Source organism: Mus musculus, chromosome 11 (assembly GCF_000001635.26).
Source record: "Mus musculus strain C57BL/6J chromosome 11, GRCm38.p6 C57BL/6J".
NCBI lineage: Eukaryota > Metazoa > Chordata > Mammalia > Rodentia > Muridae > Mus > Mus musculus.
The window spans coordinates 47,891,394-47,915,893 of record NC_000077.6 but is presented as its reverse complement, the minus strand read 5'-3'; the positions used below and the strand labels follow the sequence as shown (position 1 = coordinate 47,915,893).

The following is a 24,500-nucleotide window of genomic DNA, read 5'->3' as shown; positions in this document are numbered from 1 at the left end:
TGCTGGGATCTAGAATGTTGAATACAGATGAATATTTAATTTCTGTGGTTATTATACCCAGCAAATAAATAATTATTCAAATTTTCATTTGTATTATGGAAATTTCATGTTTCAGTAGTTTGAATGGATGAGGGTGCCTCATATTTTGGAAAGTTTCTGGCCATTAAAGGATTTCTGGCAAACATTGGACAACCCTTAGAGAGTTGTAGAGAGTATACATGACAATTTGTAAACTGTTCTCTTTAGTGTTGGCAAATATTTCATCTTTATTTATCACAGTAGAGTGGAACAGTGAGGAAGATAAGAGCTTTTTATCAAGATTCTGAAAACCTAATACCCAACGGCACATGCCAATCTGCTCTTTTTTTTCCTACTTTACTTGCAAATGATGGGAGAGGAAACTGAACTCACTTCTCTTGATTCTTAAACATTCTAAGTGAAAAGTCTTTACTTAACATGCTTTAAGACTTCTCTGCTCATTGACAAATGGGACCTAATGAAACTCCAAAGTTTCTGCAAGGCAAAAGACACCGTCAATAAGACAAAAAGGCCACCAACAGATTGGGAAAGGATCTTTACCTATCCTAAATCAGATAGGGGACTAATATCCAACATATATAAAGAACTCAAGAAGGTGGACTTCAGAAAATCAAATAACCCCATTAAAAATGGGGCTCAGAACTGAACAAAGAATTCTCACCTGAGGAATACCGAATGGCAGAGAAGCACCCGAAAAAATGTTCAACATCCTTAATCATCAGGGAAATGCAAATCAAAACAACCCTGAGATTCCACCTCACACCAGTCAGAATGGCTAAGATCAAAAATTCAGGTGACAGCAGATGCTGGTGAGGATGTGGAGAAAGAGGAACACTCCTCCATTGTTGGTGGGATTGCAGGCTTGTACAACCACTCTGGAAATCAGTCTGGCGGTTCCTCAGAAAATTGGACATAGTACTACCGGAGGATCCAGCAATACCTCTCCTGGGCATATATGCCCCAACTGGTAAGAAGGACACATGCTCCACTATGTTCATAGCAGCCTTATTTATAATAGCCAGAAGCTGGAAAGAACCCAGATGCCCCTCAACAGAGGAATGGATACAGAAAATGTGGTACATCTACACAATGGAGTACTACTCAGCTATTAAAAAGAATGAATTTATGAAATTCCTAGCCAAATGGATGGACCTGGAGGGCATCATCCTGAGTGAGGTAACACATTCACAAAGGAAGTCACACAATATGTACTCACTGATAAGTGGATATTAGCCCAAAACCTAGGATACCCAAGATATAAGATACAATTTCCTAAACACATGAAACTCAAGAAAAATGAAGACTGAAGCGTGGACACTATGCCCCTCCTTAGAAGTGGGAACAAAACACCCTTGGACGGAGTTACAGAGACAAAGTTTGGAGCTGAGATGAAAGGATGGACCATGTAGAGACTGCCATATCCAGGGATCCACCCCATAATCAGCATCCAAACGTTGACACCATTGCATACACTAGCAAGATTTTATCGAAAGGACCCAGATGTAGCTGTCTCTTGTGAGACTATGCCGGGGCCTAGCAAACACAGAAGTGGATGCTCACAGTCAGCTAATGGATGGATCACAGGGCTCCCAATGGAGGAGCTAGAGAAAGTACCCAAGGAGCTAAAGGGATCTGCAACCCTATAGGTGGATCAACATTATGAACTAACCAGTACCCCGGAGCTCTTGGCTCTAGCTGCATATGTATCAAAAGATGGCCTAGTCAGTCATCACTGGAAAGAGAGGCCCATTGGACACGCAAACTTTATATGCCCCAGAACAGGGGAACGCCAGGGCCAAAAAGGGGGAGTGGGCAGGTAGGGGAGTGGGGGTGGGTGCGTATGGGGGACTTTTGGTATAGCATTGGAAATGTAAATGAGCTAAATACCTAATAAAAAATGAAAAAAAAATCTATGTTAATGCTTGCACCGTGGCATTTTAAGCATGGCTTCCTACCCAGCAAACATGTAAGAAAAAAAATGATTTTGTGAAACCTTTTTAGAACCATTAAATTTTTTTGTCTTATAAAAAAAAAAAAAAGACTTCTCTGCTCTACTTTCCTTATCTTTGCTTTACCTAGGTTTTCTATCTTTCAGTTGAGGTAGACATTATGCATTGTACCTACAGAATCTTTGTACCTTCCTAAATGTGATTGCTGATGCTCAGGACTTAATAAACATCACACCAAGATAGACTTGGACTGTAGAATTACCATCTGGCCTTTGGGAAATTAATTTCCTTAAACATGACCCTGTTATTTCTCTCAGACTCTAGAGTTTCTTCATTGCTTACCATGACCATGACTTCCAACATATAACCAAGAACCTTTGTATTGACCAATGGTGAAATATGACTTTTGGCAAGTATTTGTTTTTAAGGTGCTTTTATGCCCCATATAGCTACAGTCAATAGAATTCATGAAGGTATTTAGAAAACACTGGCTATGTAATAGCTATGTGTATCTATATAAATATTTCTCCATTTTGATGGAGTATAATGTCTAGAGGTACACAACATATCAGAACTGTGGGCATTAACTAGGACTACAACCACTAGATGCATATACATTTGAGCTTTTGCAGTGTAACTGGTTTAACTATGAACTCAGTTTTAAATATTATTTGATATCAATTGACTTGGATATAAATTAAAATATCATACATGATTAACAGGTAATATTTGGACAGTGTGGGTACAGAGTAAAAATAGAAAACTATGATAAGGTATACATAGTCACTTAACATTTAAAATGTATATAGAGGCCAAATCAAGTCTGGGTACCATTTTGTACTAGATAAGATTTGAATTTCAGATAGCTATTTGGAGTTTTATACTCTTTGATGTAGATGTCTCTCCTGTGAACTTTCAAGGTTAAGCTCATCTTTTGACACCCACTTCAAGCAGCTAGCACTCATCCATATGTGGCAACAAAAGTGTCTCCATTCATTACAAAACAGCCTGTGGAGATTACAGTAGTGGCTGATTGGCAATCTCTGCTGTGGAGGGAACATGATGAAAGCCACAGATGTCATGCAGGAAAGTGAATTACTTCAGGCTTTGGGGTCTGTGTGGTAGAAGGTCCTTGTGCAGAGCAGGCATATGAATGTGTCCAGATATCAAGGAGTTTCTGCCACCTATGATGCACAGAGGATCCCATAGGCAAGAAAGAACTGGTAGAAACTTCTTCAGTAGGATTCTGGGTTTGGTTTTGATGATTCCATTGATAAGCTTGAAGTAGGATGTCTCCAATAGGAGTCACAAGGTGAGAAACAAACCAGGCAGGGTTTCTGTATTAACACCATTGAGATGTATACTTATCTAGCAGAGAAGAGATACCATGATGATGAAGATGGTTTCCCCAAATCTAAGTTATACATTGCACTCCCAATGTGCTGATTCCTAAGATCTCCTCAAATATGAGAATCCCTACTGCGTAGTTTGTAAAAGTGAAGACTGTATTTTTTCTCTCCCATATTGAAAAAAAAACTTTATTGGGATACAGGTGAGGTGCTTAGCAGGTAAAAGGTGCTTGCTGTTTGAGAGTGACAAACTGATTGGTCCTTGGAACCCACATGAAGGTGATAGGAGAGAACAAACTTTGGAGCATGTCCTCTGACCTCCGTGCACATGTTATGACACACATGTGTTCACACTCACACATCATATACACACAAAAGAATAATAATTTAATAATTAGGAATACTTAGGTACTCTAAGAGGATGGAAAGCTAAAGTAGTAGGTTATATGGAGACTAGTCTCCTGGGAGGTGCTTCTCACTGAGCTGTCAGATTAAAGCTGCTACTTAATAGCCACTACAACTTGGTTGTCTTTCTCCTTTTCCTAATGGCTAAATGTTTGGTCTCGAGTTTAACGTGGACAAATAAGGAGAAAGAAATAAAGAAAAGGAATGAATAGTCACAAAGAAGTGTAAGCAAGATGAGGAAAAGAGAAGACAAAGAGGAGGGAAGAGGAACTAGAAAGGGTCTCATCTCTGGGGCCTTTTCTTATGGCAAAACCAAACCAAGCCAAAACAAGCAAACCAAAAACAAACACCCAGGTTTTGGAAAGTGGATGGGAAACTTGAGCCTTGAATGAACATCAGCAATGTGTAAACATGGCGAAGGTTGCCAGGCACCAGAGGAGGGTTAGTCCTATAATCATAGGACCACAGCAGAGGTCAATCCCAGGACTTGATACTAACCTGACACTATAGCAAGATCCCACTTCAAAGCCTATAAACAAAACAAAACCTAGCATACATCTGAGTATTCATGGTTGCTTCACAAACCATATTCTTTTACAATTTATAAGTAAAGTATAACACTAAAAAGTTCCCTCATAGTCAGCTTTCTGAATGGGTGACCCAGGCTAGTCAATGCTATTCTTCACTTCTATTTTGTGCATTAAATGAAAGGTTGGTTAAAACAGAGCCACTTTGTTACTGTTAAACCCTCGGCTCATCGCTCTCTTGCCTCTTGGCTTAAATGTCGGTCATTTATTGCTTCTATAATAATTACGCAGGGTTATTACTTTAATTATATGTAAGTAACAAGGAATACATATGCTTTGATATTTTAATTTTCACAGAAGAGAATGAAGATGTTAATTTAAACTTGTTAAACAGCCAATAAAATTAGCCATCATAAAGTTTAATATTGTTGCCTTAAACTAATTAAGCTGTGTGTGTCTGAACTTTATTCATTTTTTCCCTCCAAGCAGATGGTCTTCCCTCCTGTCTATTTCAAGGCAGCAGCCAATACACCTTTCAATAATGTCTGTTGCTCATTTGAAGGAAAGCAGCAATTTAACCAGACACTACGTGTGGTAGTTCGAACGACAATGGATTCTGATGTCTCCTCTCAACAACAAAAGACCATCACCCTCTTGTTCTACAATATTCTATATGTTGTATTTTATTTTACTTTATTTTTTATTTTATTAGTTTAATTTTGTTTTTAAATTTTCCCAAATGCCAAACTAATTTTAAATAGCTTTTTAAGAGGGCATGGTCTCTTCCTGTTCCTTGCTCTTCCTCCCCACTTTCTCCACCCCATCTCTGTTTTTCTTTTCTTTCCATTATGATATTTATTCTCCCCTGCTTCTTTGATGACTCTTGCCTTCCAGGTGATTACAATTAACTAACCTACCTCAGCCAAGACAGAAGAAAACGTAGACCTAATTGCTGAATAAATATGTCAACTGTTTTTTCCTTGAAAGAACTTATAACGTGAGAAATAGTAACCTGAAATATTTTGTAAGAAAGAGTAGATAAAAGAGATATGCTTTCCAAATGTAATGGGTGACATTTTGCAGGCTAGAGGGGTTTCTTCTCAGTGATTCTCCCTCAGTGTGTGCCTTTTAATGGACAAATCCATTCTGATTGATAGAAGAAGTCTGCTCCTCACCACTAAAAAATGAAATGGTAAAGTTTTAAAACATGGGTGGAAAATGAGCAGCATAAAGTATTTGTGAAAGAACCCTGGGTTGTTCTGAAGAAATATACTTCAGAGAGAATAAATCTGGCCTGGAAAATAGACAAAACAAGCAAACAACAACAACAACAGAAAACCCACTAAGAAGCCATGCAGTATTGTTTGGGAGACAAGAAAGAGTGTTGGAGTGTGACATCCCTCCTTCTTCATTGACACTTGATACTGAAGGCTCTAAGTGGGCCTTGAGCATTCACAGACTGTCCTGAGAACACACTGCCACACATTTCTATTGGAGAATTATTCTCAGTGCTTATTCTTTCAGAAATCTTTAGTTAACCAAAACCAGATATGTAGGTCAAGCCTGCCTTCAGCGTGTCAATGGAGAAACATAACTAATGAGAATCATGAGCCTAGAACATTGCAAGTTCACCTCAACCCTGAAGACCATTGAAGTAGTTTCTCTGCACTGTTTTGATTATAACACGTGGAATGTAAGTTCGGATGCAGGTTCCCAGGCCACCAAAGCCTGTATAACACTATATTTACACATACAGAAATATACACTTGTCAACTCATTTTCTCTGAAAGTCTTTAGCTGCATGAAGCTATCCATTCCACAGAGGACAGGGCTGAGATTTTTGAACTAAAGACAAAGCAGATGTCTTTGAATCTACTTATTGTACAAGAATGTAATGAGATCCTGGGATGTTCTGTTGGATTTTCACTTTTCGGGAGAGTCTTTAAGGCATCTTATTTTCTGTTGCCAAGGTATTTCTTTGAGGAAAGAATAAAAACAAGGATGAAAAGAAAGAAAAAATGGATACAGGATACTGGCTGTGTTTAGCATTCTGTCTAATAAGCTAAATAGTGGATTCATTACTGTGAACAGCTGAAGAAGAAATGAGTGCTGGGCAGACAGGCATTTTGGGAAGGTAGGAAGTGCAGTGAGCTTAGGGCTTTTTCATATTGTTCTGTAGGCAACTGAAGGTGGAGCAGGGCAGTCTGCTGATCAGAGCAGACCTTCAGAGGCTCAAGGAGGAAAAGTGGCTATTGAATGGACTGCAGTGGAGAGGGCAGACTGTTTGAAACGGCAGTGGAGTTTTGTTTGTATGCATGAAAAGAGTTTTCTGTGCACGCTTGCATTCAGGTGAGAGCAAGGGGCTAGTTGCTAGTTACAGAATCAAAACAAAATGGCTGCAGGTAGAAGACAAATGTTCTGAGAGCAGGTTCTTAGGAAAGCCCCAAATGTCATCCTTTTTCACCATGCTTGCATGCTTACAGATCAGTGTTGGACCATGGCTGGTTTTTTGTTTGTTTGTTTGTTTGTTTTGTTTTTCCTTCTTTCTTCTAGATGTTTTCTGTGCTGCTGAGCTGGTATCCCTCTGAAACTACTGCTGCTTGGCTCTGTAACCTGAGAATGTTTGTTTGAAATTTGATTATATTCTAAGGAGACTCTGCTAGGATCCCCGACTTAGCCAAACTTAAACTTTAATGATAAGGAGTCCACCTATCTGTCAGCCCCTCAAAGCATTCTTTCTGACTCCAACTGTCAGTGCACCTGGTGGGCAGTGTAATTGCTTGTTAGTGTACATGCCACCACAAAAAGACAACAACAATCACAAGAAAAATCTTCCTCCTTCTGTCCCCAATAAACCAGAGTCCCTGGTAACTCACAGTCTTGTTACTGTTTTACAGAGAGCAAGACCAAATCATCCTTTCTTTTTATGTTCTCAAAGTATTGAATGGCCACTGTGTGACAGGTGCCTTGGAACTGTGGAGTTGGGTGACAGAATTGTCATGGTGAGATGTGGAGGGACAGGTATCTCTAGGGATGATTATATTTATCTTTTCTTTCAGAATAAATTAAGTCCATCCAATCTTAGGGTCCATATCCTTGATAAGTTCAAGTCTCACTTCTTTCCACACTTTCGTTGGGAATGCCAGTCACCACTGCTCTCATTTCTTATGGCATCGGGCATGTGTGAGGTCATCTGCCTCTCAGAGTTCTCCTGCTCTTATTTCTAATAATATGTGAAACATACCCATTTCCCTGTTTCCCAGAGTTCTACTTTCCATCTTCTGCATTAAGAAATCATGTCTTTATTTTCTTTAGTTTTCCTCAACTAGTTCTTTGAAATTTCTTTTGGAGTGTTACTTCTGTGAAGAATCCTGTATCATCCTCTGAGACACAGTTTTCACCTCTGGTTAGTCTCTTTGCTCCCCAGCTTTTCTCCTTATCAATTGTAAAACTGAATATCTTCATAATTTTGTCTGTTTCTATTTTTTCATTCTAGATTCTAGGGTTCATGAGAATAAGAAAAATGGCTGAGTCATTTGACTGTGATAACTCTAACACTATATAACTCATAAAGGACACTTAGTACATAGTTTTATTTGTTAACTGAATGCATTAATATGAGGAAGTATGCATAATAATTGAACAGGCATTAAGAGGAATAAATAAAGCCCATCATGTCTTCAGGATCAGAAATCATCAGCCCTGAGCTAAATACCATTGATTATGATGGCAGAATTGCTGATGCTTAAGAAAAAGCTTTAATGAACTACATTCCAAAGAACAGGTTTTGAATGCAAAACGATTGGGAGAAAATAAAACAGGAATTTTCAATGAAAGTATATCTACCTAAAGAATAAACAAGGCATTTCATGGTTATTTCTTGCATTTCATCAACTGGTATAGAATCCTTTCTGATGTGAGTTAACATTCCTCTGCCACGTTCAGTAATTTTAACACTTCACAATGATAAGAGTTAGTATTTAATTCAGTCAGTCTTTATTTCTATTGGCACAGCTTTTAAAACTATCAACAGTGTATATAGTCAAATTACGTCCTCGCCACACTGTCTATTTTAGAGTTCCACGGTCACTAATCCTTAAATGGATATTGGCCTTTGTGACTTATGCTGTACACCAGTTTACATATTTGCATCTTTGTTAGACTTCCTTAAGGTGGCTGTGTTAGTTAGTTCTATGTCAACTGGACTCAAGCTAGAATCATTTGAGAAGAGGGACTCTCAACTGAGAAAATGCCTCCATAAAACTGACCTACAAAGAAGTCTGTCTGCATTTTATTTATTGATGATTGGTGGAAGAATATAGGAAGGCCTATACCACTATTGGTGGTGGCAACTGTAAGTGGATGGTCCTGAATTTTAAAAAAAAGCAAGCTGAGAATGCCTTTGAAGAGAAGCCAGTAAGCAGTACAGCTTTGTAATCTCGTCTTCAATTCCTGTCTCGAAGGTTTTACCTTGACTTCCTGCTCTGACTTCCATTCATGATAGAATGTGATAGAAACATATGTGCTAAAAGAAACCCTTTCCTCTCCAGTGTGATTTTTCCTCATGGTGTTTTATCACAACCATAGAAACCCTAACCAAGAAAAGAGCTTTCTCAGAAAGCTGTAATCTAAATCTCTGAAATTGGAGTAATAAGCAGCTCTCAATATAAAAAGCCACAAGTTTGAGATTATTGGTTAAACAGTGGACCAAAATGTATACATGGTACAATGAAGTCACATTCATTAGTATTTTCATCTTTGGTGATCAGAGACTTGTAGGTGATTAACAGGAATTGACAGTAAGGCATAGGAAGCAAACCCAAGTCACAATCCCCTGCCCAAAACAACAACAACAACAACAACAACCAACCAACCAAACAAACACACACACATGTACTCAGGTTGAGAATGTGGGAAAACGTTGATTGTTGAAGGCATTTAAATACCACATAAGTATTGTCAACTTTGAAATCTCAAAATTCAATCTCTTGACCAAATTACCTTAGTATTCCCTGCTTGACTCAGCTGTATGTACAAAGGGTAGCACATTGGAGAGTTGGGAATAGGAAACTGGGTTTTATTTTTTTAAGATTTTATTATTTACTCTGAAAGACAACAGCACATGTCACCTGGTCTCATTTCATGTCTGTCACTGTAATAAAATACTCTGGGGCAAATACAATTTTGGAGAAGGAGTTTATTTCTTCTTACAATTTCAGGTTACTGTCCAACACTGAAAGGAAGTCAAGGCATGAACTTTAGGTAGCTAGTCACATCCCAACCATAGTCAAGATTAGAGAGAAATAAATGCATATATGCTTGCTTGCTTGTACTCAGCTCCATTTTCCCACTTTAATAAAGTTCACGAATCTGCCTAGTGAATTGTGCCACCCACAGGGGGCTAGTTCTTCCCACATCATTTAACTTAAAATGTGTCTATAGGCCAATCCAATGTAAATAATTTTTCATAGAAATTCTTTTTTCAGATGATTCTTCATTGCTTCAAGTGGACAGTTTTAACTAACCATCAAATGATCTTACCACTGAAATATGGATATAAACAGGTATCAAATAACACATATACATCTGTTATTATGGAGCTAATGAATATGTAAGAATTACCAGAAGAGAGCTTAGAGAAAGCACACTTTGACCAGGTGTTGAATATGTGACAGCCCATGGATTTGTAATGACAAGACAGATTTCTGATTTGCACTTACATTTAATGGAATCAGTTAGTAACAGACATATGCTGGTGATGTCATTAGTGTAAATAAGAAGTTACTGCTTGAGAAAACAATGAGGAGGAAGTGAGCAAGTGACTGGTGTAAAAGTAGCTTGAATAGTAAAAAGATGACTAATTTTTAGTATGCTTAGTTTTAAAAATGAGGCCCTTTTTAAACTGATATTTCAAGCTCAACTGCTACACAATTCTCTCATGTGACATTCTCAGTGTGTGTATTGTTTTACACTGTTGTAGCTGCATTGCGTATATCAATTTTTATTTTGCATTTCTCACTTAATTTTCTGCCATAAACCTTTTCTCTGTTTCTGTATACTTACAATAATTTTAGCAATATAAAAGTCCATCATGTTGATCTATTGCTGCTCACTGAACCACTGTGCTGCCATTCGTACTTAGAGTGTTTCCTTTATTTTATTCTTAGTAGGCTGCAATAAATATCACTGTGCATATTTCATTAATTCCCCCATCCAATTATTTTTAGAGCACATAGCCACAAAAACAGATTTATTGCATTTAAGGGTAGGCACAGTTCTTGCCATTTTACTATTTGGATGTTGAGATTCTGTCAACATAGCTTTCTTACAAGTATAACCAGTGGATATTTTCTTTGCCAAGAATAGGTTTAGCCATTAGAAATGCTTACATTATTTTTTAAGGTTTAAATGTTAGCCTAATCCTGATCTGCCTGGGGTTTTCTCTTATTTAGAAACAGTCCTTTACTTAATTTCAACCGTAAAGTACATGTTATTCTCATGTGGTGGTTCTTTTTGTTTTGTTTTGTTTTTTGAGACAAGGTTATTCTTTGTAACCCTGGCTGTCCTGAAACTTGCTCTATAGTTTGGCTTCAAACTCACAGAGATGTACCCACCTCTGTTCCCCAGTAGCTGGGATTGAAGGGATGAGCCTCCACGTCCAACTATGTAGTGTTTTAACAAAAACAAAAACATAAACTTTTCTTTCCCAACTAATAAAAATTATTGAATGCTTATGAGATTTTTATGTAAATATCAAGAAAAATACTAGCACAGGATCAAATCAACTGAATGTTTTTGTTCTTGTATGTCTGCTTATCTGCTTATCTGCCTATCTGCCTGCCTATCTATCTATCTATCTATCTATCTATCTATCTATCTATCTATCTATCATCCTTCTATAATTCATCTTTATCTGTCTGTATAACTTTCTATCCTATATCTATCAGCTATCAATCATCTATCTACATACCTATCACTTCATATATTTATGTATCTATTTTCTATATCTATCTATCTATGTATCTGTCTGTTTGTCTGTCTGTCTATCTATCTATCTATCTATCTATCTATCTATCTATCTATCTATCTATCTATCATGCCATTTACTTCTGTGTCAGTTTCTAACAGAAAGAATTAGGTCTGCTTATTTGTTCTGGCCACTAAAACAAAATAAATTTAATATTCTTTTATAGGAAAATATATGTATACTTGAAAACATAATCCATGACTTGTACTTGGCTCATACATTGAAACAAAATATGCTTAAGAATAGGTACACCATCAGAGGTTTACTGTAGATATGTTTTAAAGTATCAGGAATGTAGAATATATTTTTCTATTTTCAGTTCAATAAACACTTTATAAAAACAACATATTGATTTCTAGAAGGATACTAAAATGAACTGAGTTGTGATTCAGCTTTAAACAATCTTTTTATATAGCAAGAGAGATAAACTATATAGACAAATAGCAACAATATACAGTGCTTTGAGAGAATTCTTTTACTGGAGAATAAATAAAAATTGAATATAGAAAAGAAGAGACTTGCTTTACTGGGGTAGGAGTCAAACAAGCATTGGTTATAAAAAAAGAAAGACGATATTCTCATAGACATGATTCGAGTTGGGAGGAGGGTATTCTAAGAAGGGACAAGAAACAAGTCATGGTGCCAACATGTGTGAAGAGGGGAGACTGAGGACATGTGTGAAGAGGGGAGACTGAGGAAAAGGGTTCATATTTGCTTGAGCATCTCTCCAGCCAGAAGTTCAGGCCCATATGACCACATAAAGGTAAAACCTGAGAAGTGCGGTCCTTGCTTTAAGAATAAAGATATGCCGGGTGTGGTGGTGCACGCCTTTAATCCCAGTACTCGGGGGAGGCAGAGGCAGGCAGATTCCTGAGTTCGAGGCCAGCCTGGTCTACAAAGTGAGTTCCAGGACAGCCAGGGCTATACAGAGAAACCCTGTCTCAAAAAAAACAAAAACAAAACAACAACAACAACAACAACAACAACCACAACAAAAAGAATAAAGATATTTCAAAAGTAGATCGTCAAGGTTGGAGAAATCTCTACCTCATTATGAACATTTCCGTGTGCATTTGGAGGTGCTCAACTTTCCAAGTACATCTCCTGCCCTTACATAGTCTCCTCAGGTGTGCTATGTAAGTTGTAGATAGGAGAAAGAACAGTGTGTTACACAGGGAAGTCAAGACTAAGCACGTGATTCCGGATCAAAGCCATGGCACTTAGGATTCCTGGTGTGGATAAATCTACCTCTTTGGGGTTCAGCTTACCCACATGGAAATTGGAGAGGACAGACTGTTTATACAAAGGTTCTTTCAGTATGCCCCAGTGTAGGGTAATGCCAGGGCAGGGAAGTGGGAGTGGGTGGGTTTGTGAGCAGGGGGAGGAAGGATTGATAAGGGGTTTTCAGAGGGAAAACCAGGAATGGGGAAAACATTAGAAATGTAAATAAAGAAAATATCTAATAAAAAAAAAGGAAAAATATGAAAAATCCATGTGGTTTTAAATACTTTAAACATTGTTTTCCTGGTATGTACATGAATCTTCTACACATGTCTGAAATTTTATTTTTAGAATTTCACTTTTTCCCATTTGCGGCTTTAAAATCTTTAACATCTCCCTTCCCAGTTGAAAATAACCCAAGTCTAGTGTAACAAATCAATTGGCTGTTATTAGTTGTATAGGATTTAACCATACTAACTGTTACCTCCTCAGCTGCTGCTTTACAAGTAGGAAAGTGTCTTATGAAAGGTGACCACTGACAGGAAGGGGTTAATAATAAAGAATAACACAAAGGAACACACGTGTAGTCATTACCCCAAGCTTGTAAAGCCAATACTCTTCCACTCCCCACTTCACAGATAAGGAGCCTGAGTCAGAGATCTTATATCAGTCTCAAGGGCAGTGAGCTAGCAGTAGAGCCATAGTCTGGATTCAAGAAGTGACTGAGAATTCAGATGCAAAGTTCCACCGGGCATTTTCTTTTGCAGATTTCAGGCAAGGAACCATCTGTAGAACTAAATTCTGCCTCTAGAATCACAAAGATCTCTCTCCATAAGAAGGATTTGATGGTGAGTGTGGGGATATCAATAGAGTTGGGACCATTCTCCTAACCTCAACATTTTGCTGTGGGATGCAGAGATTTGAAGGTCAGTCATACCTGGTCAAATAATGTGAGGCCTTCCCTTCCCTTATCTGTGTTTGGAAGTGTAGAATAGTCCCTATTCTATTGTGGTGGTGGTTTGACTTAAGGAGCCCAGCAAACCAATAGATATACTTATTATTATCGAGCACTATGGCCATGTGATTCGAACATGCCTAGTTCCTGGGTCATGTTTGGAGTCAGTACTTTCTCATTCATTACCTTTGAGAAATAATTTTTCAAAAAATTCCCATCTCTGTCTCTCTCACAGAGAACATACTGCAGTGTTTGGAAGAGACAGAGAGAGAGAGAGAGAGAGAGAGAGAGAGAGAGAGAGAGAGAGAGAGAGAGAGAGAAAAGAAAGAGAGAAAGGAAGAAAGAAAAATTTCTATTCAATACATGCTCATGATTTGGCAATAAATTATATATATATATATATATATATATATATATATATATATATATATACTTTCTGATCTTTAAGCTTCACACAAATGAAAAGGTTTGTTTTATTATAAAATAAAAAAATTAGTTGTATGATTTAACCTTTACACTCTAAGGGGCCACCAACTGAGCCTTCTGTTGAAAGAAACCCAATAGATGGTCAAGATCACAGTTTTGATAATATCCAGACCAGGGCTTCTATCAATTGCTCCATTCATAAAACTCTGTGTGTCATAAACAACCTGGAATTAGAATGCACACTGTTCTCTTAAGCAGCTACTTGTAAATCTTAAATGGGATAATGTATGGGAATGGCTGAGGCCAACTGCACAGTGAATGCTTGGTGGCTCTAAGCTTTCTGTAGGAGTGATAGTAATAGAAAAAACACTTCAAATCAAAAAAGTCAGAGAAGCAATGAAAGAGCTCTATACAAAGTACCTATCATGTATCCTGAGCTTACATGCATCATTCCTGTGCACACAGAACATTCAAGATCATTTTTGAAAAAAAAAGTCTATCTCCCATATTTAGAAGCTTATTCTTTTGGATCCATTTTCCTCATATGTTGGATTATATTCTAAATTAATTATGTGGGATTAAGGGAAGGCTTATCTATAAGAATAGTCATTGAAGTGATGATTATAGAGTCTGAATATCTAGACTTATTCTAGGAGAGTGTTAATGCATAGAAATACCATTCTGATTATAATGGGATATTATTTGACAGGATATTAAGGAGGTTGCTGCAAAAAAAATTAACAATGGAGGGCATTTGGTATTTAGTATTGCAGCAAAATGCAAAATCAAATAATGATTGTAATACCATTAAAAGATAATAAAAATATAAATTACACACAATGGATTTTCTCAGCTAAAGATGAGCATAAAGCATTAATAACAACATCAATCTTAGGATGATTTTTAGTATTATAGGATAGAATGCCACATACACAATGTATATATTTTTTCCATCCTTAGACATAGATTGAATTTGTTTTCTACATTTTATTTTAATTTCAACCTACCCTGGTCTTTCTTTACTGAGGTTGTACTGTGTTCCAGGAAGTGAGCAAGAAGCTGAGAATTGAGAAATGATTAAACAGGGCCACTGAGCAAGTGGAAGGTATATACATAAACAAAGGAATGCTACATGAATTCCAAAGCTAGCTCCTAAGGAATGAATTACAGCCAAAGTAATAAGGGCCATAGATATTAAGATGTACTGTTGTGCGGATTTCTGAAAGGTGTGGCTTCCCTAGGGAAATGACTTCCTGTAAGGTACCTCTTCCTTCCAAGGGAAGCAGCTGAGTGATAGGAACCAGTCTGGTGTGCAGGCCTCTTGACTCGTCAGCAGGCCTGGTTTCATGGTCACAGTCAGGGTCCAGTTTACTTTCTTGTAACCAGAGGCACTTGAAATAACCTTGAAATGTCTTTAAATTGACCATGAAGTACAGTAAATAAGAGTCGATGTCTATAACCCCAGACAATAATTATTTCACAGACTGGAGTTCGAGAAATACTGAACTAGATTAAAGACAGAACAAAAAAATCCTGTGGGCTATTGTCTGGATAATCTCTCTTGTGGAGGAAGAGATGGATGAGGAATGTTGAAGTGTTTCTGTACAGTGTTGGGTTTCCACATTACATTTTAAAATTGTGCCTATCACAGCACGGGTATTAATTGCTCTTTTATTAGGAGAATCACATTGGTAATTATATGAGAAAGTACCTTTCCTGAGAAATATGCTTGGTAAATGTTTTCTGAATTTTGCTTCAAATTGTAACATTTCCTCTTCATACTCACATTTGCAATGCATTTTGTTCATATTTACAATTTTATTACATTTATTTACTCTATTGTTGTGGTATGTGTGTATGTGTGTGTGCATGTATGTCCTGTTGGCATGTATATACCACAGAGTGCATGTGGTCAAAGGAGTATCTACAGGGGTTGGTTCTCTCTACTTTGTGGATCATGGGGATCACAGGGTGTAAGACTTTGGTAACTAGCACCTTTAATAAATGAGCAATCTTCTTGGCCCTACACACTGCACTTTAAAGAAGTGGGGCTAAAGAGATGGGTCTGCAGTTAAGAGTATCTGCAGTGCTTGCAGAGTGCCTCCATTTGGTTTCCAACACCCACAGGACAGTGTGAAACTACCTGTAGCTCCAGTCCGAGGGGATCCAGGGTCCTCTTTGACTTCTATAGGCACACACATGATATATACACGTACATTAATGTGAACATTCATACACGTACAATAAAAATAGAAAATCTTAAGAAAACATAGGTAGATGTTTGCATGTGTTATGTGTTTCCCATGTAGAAGCCTTGTCACTCTAAATAAGTATCAGTAGTTATCTCTTCCTTCTCTCATGACCATTGTATTACTTGAGATACTTCAGAGATAGGAATACTGGGATATAAATCTACATGAATACACACATACAAGTGTGCGTGTTTTCCTGAAATAGAAATATATGTGTAAGTATGTTGCATGTGTGTGTGTATGTGTATCAATTTGTTCTGTCTTTCTAAGAAAATTATTATAAAGGAGTTGAATCATGGTTTTGGAGGCTGAGACACCCCATCATTTTTATTAGGCAAAATGAAATTTCAGGGATGTGTGTGGTGCAGTTTATCATCTCTTCTTCCTCTTCTTGTTCTTCCTCACCCCCCTCTCATTCCCATTCTTCCCTGTCTTTGTCCTCCCCCTTCTTTTCCCTTCTGCTCCTCCTCTTCCTTCTCCTCTCTTCCTCCTTTCCTCCTCCTTCCTTCCTCCTCCTCCTCTTCCTCCTCCTCTTCTCTCCTCTTCTACCTCTACTTCTTCTATCTTACTCAGGCTCTTAATGGATTGATGATCCTAACCTACTTCACTGAGTCCCCTGATTCAAATTTGAGTTTCATATGGAAACACCATCACAGGCAAACTTAGAAATAGTATTTAACCTGGGATTTACTTGAACCACTTCAGTAGTTTATATAAACTAAGACCTTTAAGAGTCATCTGCCCTGTTAGTGTAGGGAATGTCTCCTGGGCTGAACAGTGACTGATGTGGCTCCATGTGGTTAAGGGGTCCAGGAAAAACATAAGGTACTCCAAAGAAAAGCAGAATATTTTCTCATAAGTAGCTGCATGTGCAGTTTTTGGCTGTGCTCTTAAAAAGGAAGCAGTGGATCTAGATATCAGCATCTTCATCATCAGTCAAAACATCAGTTGACTCCGTTCTTGCAATGATTGCCTGTTTCTTGCCCTCTCCTATGTCTCAGTTTGCCAATTTCTCACTCTCCCTTCAGGGAGATTAGAACTGCTCAGCTGCAAATTCGTTTGTAATGTTCCTGTTCTAATCCCAGATTACCACACATGGGCAGCAGGAGCAGAGCAAGAGAGAGAAACTCTTACAGGGAGGAAATCATTAGCCTGTCAAGAGTCACCAGGACCTGATGCAAAGTCTGATTAGGAAGGGCTTAAGCTGTTGGGGAAAGCCAACAAAGGCCCCTCAAGCATTCATCTTGACTAATTCCATTCCACTTATAGGACCCAGAAAAATGTTAATATTCAATCGAGAAAGGCATCCCATGGGCAAGAAACCATACTTACCAGAAGAATAATGAAATTAGAATAGGGATGCTTTAACTATAGTTATGCATAGTCATTCAGTGGAAACCAGGAAATAGAGATACTCAGATTCACATCTTAGCATTTCAACTTGATTAATTACTTTGACCCTGCACTTCTGTTTCCTCACTTGTAAAATGGGGACCACGAGAAATGTCTGTTGCCTAGAGATTTCTTTTTTTAAAATGAATGAATTAATGCCTAAGCATGACCTGGCAAAGGTTATTCGTTCATTGCAAAGTATTGTTGACACTGTTATATTTGTGGTGATTGATAAAAGTTGGCAGGTGTTGTGGGCTATATTCATTATCAAAATTCCCATTATTAAAGTCTATGTTATGAGATATTCAAGGAACTAGTTGTTCGTAAAGTCAGATTTCTTCCAAGAAAAATAAATTTAAATATTATTATATGGACCATAATATAATTGTTTAATTTTTCTTCTTTTATTTACAAATTTGAATTGACATGTGATGACATTTAGAATGCCTAATATCGTCACAATTATCAATCTCTCCAAGACCCATGACAGTACAGCTCTTAGAATTTGGTTTATTTACGCAGGCATGTGAGTTGTCATGTAATGAATTCTTTAGTCCCCATGATGGATCACTGTAACCAGGTAAGTAGAATAGAGCCCGATGTAAGAAAAGTATGTAGGCTTTAGAGTTGCTACAGTCTCAATGTGAGTCACGCACCCCAATTTCCTGCAGGCCACTGTTGGAAACTGATTTCAGAGTTTCCATTTTCTTACCTATAAATATTAGAGGGACTTGCAGGGGGGATGGAAAGGTGAGCAAAATACACATGAGACACAATCACTCCTACTGGCACACCTATGGCAGTTAGCCAGAACATTTGTTCCTTTCTTCATCTCTTCATAGTTTCTTCTGAAAACTGTGCAGATTGGCCATTTTCATAGTGAAATCCTACCCACATTCCATTCCAATGCTGCCCAGACCTTCTAGAGACCATAAGAGTCTATTCCCAGTTATTCACTGCTGAACATGTGGGGAGGAACCTGGGAAGGAGTTAGAAGTGACGGGGAATAGAGAAAGAAAGCTATTTTCTATAGACTCAGACAAGTTTCAGACAGGAGACAGGCTCTCAAACAATGAGGTCATCTCCCCGCTCTGACAAAGTAGGTGTTCAAGACATAAAACCAGAGGAAAGGCAGGAGCATGTGTTTGAGGTAAATGGTGCTCTACATTACACCACCCTGGTGAGGCTTTCTAATTTATTCAGAATTAACATTTTGATTGTGGAACAAAGCCTTTGTCTAAGAGATCCTCAGATGAGACTGTGTGCTCCAGGTACTACATTCCCATATGGCGCCAAAATTTTAAAGTGAAAAACTAGAAAAAATTAAGAGAAGCATGAAAATCATGACATAGGCACAGACGTTTTGCCTGTTTATGCCTGTTTTACCTGGCTACTAAGTGTACCAACTATTTTTATGGCCAATCTAAGATCAAGAGATGTATGAGATAAGAGTTATTTTCAGCAACACAGTAAATTTAAATGGAAGCTCCAGTGAACAACTGTGGGAGCCTGTTTTCTGGTTGAGCTAGGTTTAAACCCCGGAGACCCAGCAGGTGTTCCTGCACAGGGTCCCCAGTGAAGGAGCTATAGAAAGTACCCAAGGTGCTAAAGGGGTTTGCAGCCCCATAGGAGGAACAACAATATGAACTAACCAGTACCACCCAGAGCACCCTGGGACTGAAGCACCACCCAAAGAAAGCACATGATAGAACTCATGGCTCTAGCTGCATATGTAGCAGAGAATGGCCTAGTTGGTCATCAATGGGAGGAGAGGCCCTTGGTCCTGTGACGATTCCCCAGTATAGGGGAATGCCAGGGCTAGGAAGCAAGAGTGGGTGGGTTTGTGAGCAGGGGGAGGATATGGGGGAGGGGTTTTTGGAGGGCAAACCAGGAAAGAGGATAACATTTGAAATGTAAATAAAGAAAATATCTGATGAGAGAGAGAGAGAGAGAGAGAGAGAGAGAGAGAGAGAGAGAGAGAGAGAGAGAGAAGGTGTTTGCCACCCTTCCCAGACACTAGGCCCCAGCTCTCCATAATTCTGTGGCCATCAGGCACATAGGGCAATGCCCGAAGCCCCTCCATGGGTAGAGGATGTGACTACAGATCAAAACATATCTCCATTTTAATGAGGTATCTAAAGGCCTGAAGCCTTAGCCAATTAAGCTCTCCTTCCCAGACACTCCTCTCAGAAAAAGATATTTAACCTCAGATCCACCCTGAGAAAGTGGAGTAAGACTTCACTCATCACAGCTCTATGCCATGACAATAAGCTCCTTAAAACCATGGACAGTTTCTTTTCATCTGGGAATAATGGAACAGTTCTTCCTCTAAAGAGCTGCACATCTAATCTCTTACAGGAGGCCTCCCTGTGTTCTCAGCCAAAGTCTCCACCAAGCAAAGCCACTTGCCAACCAAGCCAAGGACACTCTCCCAGAGGGATCCAGCCAGAGCTCCGTCCCCTCCTCTTTTTCCCTCTGCCCCAGGCAAGAGCCTTCCCTGCGGCCCCCACTCTATTCTCAGTTCTTCCATGGCATCCAGTGGTGTCTGTGGTGTCCAAGAGCCTGAGAACCTGTTGTCCTCAGCCTCCATGCAGCCCAGGGACCAATGAGCCCAACTCAGGCAGTTTCACGGGTACCTCAGACTATGTCTCCTCACCCACGGATAAGGGTCCTGTGGCTTCCCACAGCTCGATACCCACTCGGTGGAGGTGTGGGGAGCATGCAGTCAAACTTCCCACATGCCGACTCTACGAGTGGCCCTAGCCCTGTGGTGGACCAGATGTGGGACACCATTTTAACCCACACAAAACATGACTCTTTTCACTGGGGTAAACGCCCCCCCCCCATTAGTGAGCTACGTGGATCTAGTTCTGTCTATGCCCTCACTAAACCTTTTGCTCTCCAAATCCAATGCCTGACAGGATGACTCCATCTCTGCTCTTTAAATGATTACAGCACTGGACTCCACGTTGCTTTTTTACAACAAAATTATCAGTCTTCAGCAGTCCAAGTCACCTTTTGAAAACATAAATCAGATCCTCTTATGTTTCTGCTTCAAAATCTTCCAGCGGCATCCTGTTTCAATTGCTCTTAAGATAAAAATCTGAATTTACTGCCCTGGTTTATGAGACCTGACAGGTCTGACTTTTTTCCTTATGACTTCGAGTCTCACCATTCCCAACCTTGCACCATAGGCTCTACTCTCTTGGGCTAGTCATAGTCCTAGTTCCTCACAGAAGCCAGTGCAGATCACCTCTTGGAAGCAAGCACTCTCTGCCCACTGTAAGGAGATCTATCTGTAGACCCGTGAATGCAGTTATGTGTCTCCTTTGTGTACTTCTTTGCTTGAATCTCTCTCCACTATGGTGCAAGCACAGTGATAGAAGACATCTTATTCATGTTTCATGGCTAACGTTTCCGATGTTTAGAAGGTACTCAACAGTCTTTGTTCATCGAATCACTTGATAAGCTCAGCCTGAGTCATTGATTGCAAAGTGAGTGCAGGGTCCTCAGCTTAGAATCTGGATTTTCTCCTTAATTCTTCTCTGTTAATTCCCATACAGGTGTTCAGGAAACTCCTGTGAAGTTAGAATCACCCAGAACATTCACTTCCCAACTCAGTTAGGCAAGGTGCTCTAATGTCAGATGAGTTTTCAAAATAAGAGTTAAAAATATTCTTCCAAGAAAGATATGTTCTGAAGGACTAATCATTGGAATTTCCTGGGGGGTTAATGTATTTCTAGAGACATAGAATGTCACTTTAAAAACTTATCCCATATTTAACATAAAAAAATACCCACTATGTCAATTAATAATAGTCTTTAGATGATAGCAATAGAATCCACAAACAGCAGTATCTTAGTACTTTTTCTTATATATAAGCAAGTTCAGAAATATGCATATATTCCCATATAGCTTCTCAAAATCCATTAAGGATCATTTACCCTGCTATTCCAGCACCCTTAGGTTTTGATTTTCATTGTCAGTATGGTCTAGTTTGCAAATATTAATGCTGAGGCTCCCTTAGCCATCATGTCTTTATTTTAAGCAAATACATAATCTGAGTCAAATGGCATATGCCAGATGTGTATTTTCCTTACAAAGAAACTTTCTCCGTATCCTGTTTAATTCTTCTTGTGTTGCATTGCCTTTTAATAGCAAAAAGGAGAGGCTCAGGAATGTTCAGTCACTATGAAAAAGACTTGTTAGCAAGTAACACTCAGGAATTTCTACCACATCTGAATTTACCACATATTAGCTGAAAAGCCTTGTGAGGGCTGTGTAATCTCCCTGTATTTGTTTTTAAGTCTCCAATGGAGTAATGATACCAACTACAGTAAGAGTAATTAATGGCTGTCTATTACATCTCCATGTTTATCATGGAATTTTTGAACATGGTGGTGAACCTTGCAATAATTCAATGATTAGTAGATTATTATTCTAACTTGGATGAGACAAATGAGGTTTATAAAGTAGCAGTGTGGTAGCCAGGGCTATCATTTCTATCCATGGACTAAGACATAGAGGCACAAAAACTTTATTATCTTGATCTAAGTCTTTCTACTAGTAAGTGATTGATTTAGTGTTTAGACTTTTGTCAGAAAATTATAGTGCATTTGTCTGATAACACTTCTGTCATAAAATACTATATATATAGGCTGGGAACTATGGTCTGGGTTTTAAATACCCCCTCAGTATATTGTGTGCTGAAATCTTGGTCTCCTATTTGGCAGTGATATGATCACGAGATACCAAACACCCTCAATTGATTAATCAAGGTGTGGATTCCTAGCTTCATGGGCTGAGAGGGAAGGGTGAAACTTTGTTATAGAATATTCTATTCATAGGCTGATGATATTAAGTATCATAGTATATGGTTAACATCATGAGTGACTCGAGCAAAGACATTTTTCCCCTTCATCTATGTGGAGGCTATGAGTCTAAGACCAATGCTTTTCTAGTCTGGGTTTCTTCTGAGACATTTGCCTTATCTTGCACACTGATTCCTTTGTGCTTTGTCCTTACGGTCATTTTCTGTGTGTCTGCATTCCTGCTGGCTCTTATCCTTATAAGAACAGTAAATCAGGTTTATCACAACCCCTACCCTTATGCTCTTATTTAAACCTTGTTAATTCCTGAAGTCCCTGTCTCCAAATGCAATGGTTTTGCAAGTTGGTCCTTCAGTATATTGAACCTTGAAAAGTGGCAAATTTTGGTTCATAAATAGAACCTATGAACTTAACCTGTGTATTTGTCTCTGTATTTCACAGGAAGACTTGGATTAAAATTATTGTGACTTCTCTAGACATATGTTCCTCAATTATAAAACATTGACTTTGTTAGTTAAGTTTTAAAAATCGTCCCAATCTAAAAAATTATAACTTGAAACAAACATAGTTTTAATTCATTTACCAATCTAATCAGTGATGATTATTAATAGAAGGTTTAAATTGGTAGTGTGCTCTTAGACCTTTGTATAAAGGTAGAATGTAGAGCCAACATCTATATACCATGTCCTATTTTCCACTTTTAATAGTATTATTGTTCTCCTTCCCTTTGTTCAAACATCAAGACATGCATTTGATTTTCTCTTGGCTTTATCTAATAAACAAGCATTGCTAGTTTTGATGTGTGTCAGGCATTATAATTCAAGCTTAAACTAAATGAATGCTTGCCATTGGTCAGATGTTCTTAGACGGCCACACGTTTACTGCATCTGACTCAGTGTTTCAATATGTCTGTAAGGCAGTACAGAGAAGGGCCCTGAACTTTCCATGGTTAAATAATTTGCCTGAGGTCACTCAGTGGGGGAAGGAATAGAGCTGCTATGTGACTTCAGTTCTTTCCTATTTCCATGGCAGTTCTTTTGTTCTAATGCTCTGGGCTTGTATGTGTATTCCTGCCAAGATTCTCTTATGCCTTCACCTGCCTTTATGGTTGTGGCTTTTGTGCCCATTGAGTGCTTCTCCTTAGTATCCACACCCTTTCCACAAGCCCTCCTTCTGTTTCGTATTGTCTTTCACAATGCATGCAATACAAATAGAAGAGTTGTGCCTGGGTTCCACTCCCACATTTAATTAATTGCATTCCTTCTCTTAACCTCTTGCCTATTAAATTGTGGGAAATATAGAAATAATTGTCATATTCATGGGAGAAAGCAGGCTGAGAGGAGTGCTTGGGTGCTCGGGGATGCTTTTCCTTTTCATTGACATTACCTGGACTTTTTACATGCAATTGCTTTGTGCAGTCCATTATTTTTAATTTCAGCTTACAATTAGGGCTTGTAAATTGAATTGCTTTCTCTAAGGAGCTGTGATTTCTCTATTTGGCAAGTCCCACCTCCTACCCCCATTTGCTCAGCCGCAATTAACATGGTTGATTTTGTTCCCCGGTATTGCAAAGGAGTCTGATCAGTGGTAATCATGACCATGCTTTATAATTTGCTTTCAGAGTCCATAGGGAGAGTTGAATGAATGGTATCCTGATTTATGGGGAAGCAGAGTGGAGGTTCTGGGGAAGCCACATGGAGCCTGAGGCAAGGACCTTGGGGATTAGAGAGACCTGGAACTCACTGTCATGGAGAAGGCTTGGGCTGTAGGGGCCTAATGGAGTGTCCTCTTTGGAGTCAGAGACTTGTGTGTTTCCAACTCACTGATGCTGGAAAGAGGAAGCATGTTAACCCTAGAGATTCTAGCTCAGTTCTAGTCCTGCTTCATGGCAGTCTATTTTAATGAGTTTATTTACTTTTGACTGTGTGTGTGTGTGTGTGTGTGTGTGTGTGTGTGTGTGTGTGCGCGCGCGCGCGAGCGCGCTCTAGCGCAGGTGGCTGCAGAAACATACAGAAGGGGTCATAGCTTCTTTAGCTGGAATTACAGGTGGCTATGAGCCACCCAGAAGGCATGCGAGGAACCAAACTCAAGTCCTTTACAAAAATATATGTTCTTAGCTTGTGAGCAAT

The 24,500-nt window shown here is 38.8% G+C and overlaps 1 protein-coding gene and 1 non-coding gene across 3 annotated transcripts in view; both read left to right on the top strand.

Moving 5' to 3' along the window:
- The window catches only part of Sgcd (sarcoglycan, delta (dystrophin-associated glycoprotein)), a 1,018,375-nt gene that overhangs the window by 73,558 nt on the left and 920,317 nt on the right, over window positions 1–24,500 (top strand). The window lies entirely within an intron of this gene.
- Gm23039 lies at window positions 3,349–3,509 on the top strand. Its single transcript, XR_003949913.1, has one exon. It is a non-coding gene; the product is annotated as a U1 spliceosomal RNA (small nuclear RNA).